Source organism: Peromyscus leucopus, chromosome 20, assembly GCF_004664715.2.
Source record: "Peromyscus leucopus breed LL Stock chromosome 20, UCI_PerLeu_2.1, whole genome shotgun sequence".
Taxonomy (NCBI): domain Eukaryota; kingdom Metazoa; phylum Chordata; class Mammalia; order Rodentia; family Cricetidae; genus Peromyscus; species Peromyscus leucopus.
In genome coordinates, this window is record NC_051080.1 from 26560538 (window position 1) to 26565231 (window position 4694).

The 4694-nt window shown below is 45.1% G+C and overlaps 1 long non-coding RNA gene across 1 annotated transcript; it reads right to left on the minus strand.

The window, feature by feature from the left end:
* Positions 1 to 746: 746 nt before the first annotated feature.
* On the minus strand, positions 747 to 4387 carry LOC119086318. Its single transcript, XR_005089566.1, has 4 exons — positions 4249 to 4387; positions 3198 to 3282; positions 2357 to 2661; positions 747 to 1969 (listed from the first exon to the last, which is right to left on the minus strand). It is a non-coding gene; the product is annotated as an uncharacterized LOC119086318 (long non-coding RNA).
* Between the last annotated feature and the right edge of the window lie 307 nt (positions 4388 to 4694).

A 4694-nucleotide genomic window follows, 5' to 3' on the forward strand; every position in this document is an offset into this window, starting at 1 on the left:
ATTGAAGCTGCTAAGCCTGCAGAACCACAGTAACACAGTAGAAGTTCATGGCCATAGAAAATGTCCTCTGCTAAAGACAATGGGCAGTAGTTGGCCAAGGACATTAGAGAAGGAAAGGGTGTGGCAGAGAGGATGCCATTCCTGTCTGACTTTAGAACAGGAGCATAGCCTATGTGTAGATTTTGGGTAAAGAAAGCAGTGGTTGATAAGGGTGCTCATTAGGCCAAACCCCATGAAACTGCTGATAGTCAACATATTGTGGTTTGCCAAAAAATGCCCATTTCACCAGGTTTGACCTGTTTTATGCAGACTAGTGCTGCTGGACCTTACATGGAAAGAACCTTACTGGCACTTACTTTGACTCATCTAATGAAATTTTTAACATAAAAATAAATTAATATGGCCCATCTTGATGAAATCCTCTTCATTTCCTTCATGAATTTCACTGCATGAATTAAGTGAAAACGTTAGCATTTCTCCATGCATATGTGAGCTCCATAGACTTTTTACATTTCATATGGCCATGGTGAAGAAGAGCCACAGGATTACAGGGTACTCTCACATCCTCAGTTCATTTTAAGCTGGATATATATCCTTCACATTTGGCAAAGGAGAATGCAGCATCCTGGAGAAACTCTCAGTAGGGTGCCAGGCAAGGATTCTATCCCCTCCCATCACCCTACCTACAAAATTCCCTGTGTGTTCACCTCACCCCCAGGTCAAGTCATCTTCCCCCTGCACAAGGCCACCCCCTCTTCTGTGTGTGATCGAGGTCTGTTTGTAGTTCACCATCTGCCAGTCACTTCCTCCCCATGTCCTTGACCTTTTGCCTCCTTCCTGAGGGTTTCTTTGCTCCCTACCAAGATGACTAAACATTTATAACCCCAAAACATTATTCTCTCTCACACCCACTTTTCTCACACTCTGCTTTTTACTTTTATTCCTCTACTTGGTTTGCTCAATAGAAGATCTTGGTTGAATGGAGATTTCACTGAGTTCATTTCCTGTTTCTGCACTTCTTGCCCCTGCACCCCAGTGCATTATAGTTGAATGGCCTACAGCTCCATCCTCCCAGACCTCTGTGATTCACTAATAGTGTGTGGCAGGCCATTCAGTGACATGACTGTTAAGCATTTCCAATTTTCCTCTGTGCATTTCTTTGGTTGTCTTTCCATCATCCTCTGTTCTTCTTTTCCTGGATCTCTTGCTCTAGCTCTCTTTTATCCGTCTTGTCTTTCCTTGAATTACCCTTTCCCATAATTCATGCTCATGTTCCTCAGAGTTCATCCATCCCATCCCATGTTCTGTGTGGACATTCTCTTTCCCTGGGCTCAGCTTCCTCAGGCCTTTCAGATCCATGTCTTCAGATCTCTATGGACTTGCCATGTCAGCCTCACTGCTTGATGTATTTCATAGATAATATGCTTGGTTTTACAAACCCACAAGCACTAGCATGCTGCGACATCTACTTTCCATTCCTGCCTTTCTCTGGATTGCCTCTCCTGCTCTTTGTCTAGTTGATGCTTGTGTATCCTCCCAGACTCAGCTAAGGTGTTGGACCCTCACAGATGCCTTCATAAGCCTCTGCAGCATTTGGATAACCTTTGTCTCCTCATTTATATTTCTATTCCGGTGATATGTTTATCTGTGGCTACCTCTTATATTTCTATGGAATCTTGGATTTTTTTTTTTTTTAAAAAAAAAACAATATAAAAGTTAAAACATCCTGGGTTGGTATGCTGGTTCATGAGACTTTGGAGAATTGTTACCCAATACATACAGGAAAGGCCATGGGTGCTGATGGAGGGAGAGGAGTTGGCTCATGAAGCAATTAGAGAATGTCTGAGGGCATAGGATAACTGAGGTAGAAGGAACAGTTGTGTAAGGGCCACGGAGTTGAAAGGAAGCCTGGCTTGGTGGGCAAAATGGATGTAGCCCTGAAGTCTGATACGGTTTTGTGAAGTGGGACCTGCAGAAGGGAGAAAAAAAGATCTTAAGATTCTGGTGATTTTTGTGAAGAACAGATGGAGAGGGTCAGAAAGTACCTGGGGAGCCCAGGAGAACTTTGTACCAACTGAGGTGAGTTGATGATGGTTCCCAGCAGCTTCTAATTAAAAGTTTATTGATTTGAGCCAGCGTATTCATCAAAGGTGTGATACATAACAAGTGGCAAAGATGGAGCATGAAGTCAGGCCTAAATGTAGCTGCCCATCACTGCTGCCTATGGGCATTTGTAACTAAGACACATGGACGTCTCCCAGGAATTAACCAGCACGTGGTTCCCCCCTCAACAGAGGCTGGAGTGAAGTTAGCATGCATAGTTTTTGCTGTCTGGCCTCCGGTATTTGGAATTTACCTTTGCACTGGTTTCGAGTGACCACGCCGACTGCCGGCTTTTGCTGACTTTAAGTGACAGAAGAGAACAGATGTCTCTGCTTTGCTTTTCTCAGTTTGCCTTGATCAGAAGCAATCAAGGCAATGGGGCTGCTGCTGGGCTCTGTGGGGAAATCAAGCTTCCGCTGGCCTTCGTGAGCTGCCTGAGCCGAGAAACTGCTGCAATCCTGAAGGCGGTCTGTATCCCAGCTGGCCCAGATGCAGCTTCCTAAGGCAGGCAATAAAGGCCGACACAGCAGGACAATTTACAAGTAAATTTGTCTGTTTCTGGAAGCACAGGGAAAAAAAAAAGAGAGAGAGAACATATTTATATGAGGAATTATCTTTTCCTGTGTTTTCTTTCACAAGTTCTGATTTTAAAGTGGTGGGGGACACAGGGGAGGAACTGGATGGGAATTAATGGGACATGGGTTTGATCATTGTATGTATGTATATACGTGTGAAGTTCTCAAACAATTAAAATGGGGGAGGGGGCTTGTTCTGATTTCTGTTTTGTGTGGCTACTGGCCTGCCTACCCAGGCAGAAGGGGACTCCACTGTTTGGTTATCTGGTGTCGTGGAGAGAGAGGAAGACATAGGCAGAAAATAGCGTTCTACCTCTTTAAAATAGTACTCTTAAATCTGCCTCTTTCCTCCGCTCATCTCTCCGATGTCTCCTTTTGGTCCCTAATGCCCCAGCTACCTGTGTGCATTGAGCAACCCACTAGGCCTCCTCCCTTGCTATTTCTCTGTGTAGAATGATTGCCCTGTACTTTCTGCCCAGTCACCCAACCCCCAAACCTGAGGTCAATGTCACACATCACCTTTTCATTACTGTTATGTCTTCACAGAAACAGTGTAAGGTAGCTTCGTTTTGGTTCAGGGTTTCGGAGAGCTTTCATGCCATCACTGTGGGGAAGGCAGAGAGGAAAAGTTCATACATGGTCTGATTGTGACCCAGCCACTTGTTCACATGCAGTAGACGAGGAAGCAGAGAAAGACGGGAACCAGAGTCCACTATAGCCATCAAAGCCTAGCCCTTAGTTACCTACTACTTTCAGCCAGACCTCATTTCCTAAGGGCTTCACAGCCCTCAACAAAGGTACCATAAGCCGGGAACTAAGAGTTCAACATATGAGCTTCAGATTCAAAGCATTTCAGATTCAAAACATAGCAATGACTTGGATATAGTTCAGAAATGCTTGGGCAAGGACAGACACTGGCAGCCGTTTCTACAAGAGATCCAAGACCTGACTGTTCTGTCTTTAGAGGGTGGAGTGACAGGATGTTCCATAACCCACAGCACAGGGAAAGTGCCCTTTTCATTCAGCATCCTCAGATGTGTGGAGGGCCAGTAGGAAGTACATCTGACTTTCACTTTGACCTTGAAGGAAAGGCTGGGTGGGAAGTTGTAAGATCAGTCTGGCCTGCAGCTGCCCTGGTTCTTGGATGTTAAAGCAGAGAGGTGTCTCATCTGACACATGGAAATGGCCTTGGCACTTACCTTCTATTGCACTGAGGATTAGAATAGACTGTGACTGTTAAGGACTGTGTCAGTACCCCGTAAATCAACAACAGATGTCATCAGATATTACCGTCATTCTGTGACACCCTATGGGGACTTTGATAGCTATTGCCAATGTAGCTGATGGTGGAGAGTTTGTGGGGTAGATGTCTTTTGAATATTGGAAAGTGAGTCCAGGAAAGGATATTACTTCTGCCATGAAGTCCAAGAATCTGTGTGATGTCAGGAAAGTTGGAGGTTCCTATGGAAACACAGCTATGATGACAGACAGAAATGGGGAAGCTAAGTGGGATAGGAAGCCTTATAGCATGGGAAGACCTTGTGACATAGAGCAATAGTAAGCAGACTACCTGGCTTGTAGGGGCAGAACTGGAACGGAGACCTGGAATGCTCTGACAGCAGGATTTCACTGGGGTCACCTCAGTGGTCCTACGGAACTCTGAGACACACTTCTATGTCACAAATGGGAAGCTGATGACAGCTTTGGAGAGAGAGATTTGGGGCAGAGGGGGCTCAGAACAAGGACCCAGGAATGAAATGAAAGAAACGCAAAAAACCTTTTGGTTGATTTTTTTCCCCTCTTAAGTTTGAAAAACAAAGTTCTACAGGGCTTTGAGCTAGTAAATTGTGTATGCTTCTTGCTCTCGGGACCTCCTCCAACTGGATCTGCTACACTGTCTTAAATGTCTTTGATTTCTTGATGAACCTGTGAGCTCCTGCACTGAGCAGTTTCAAGCCCCTTGGCCACCCCCTTTCTTCTCTTCTGAGGGAACTGGGAGGCAATAACCTCAGGTCA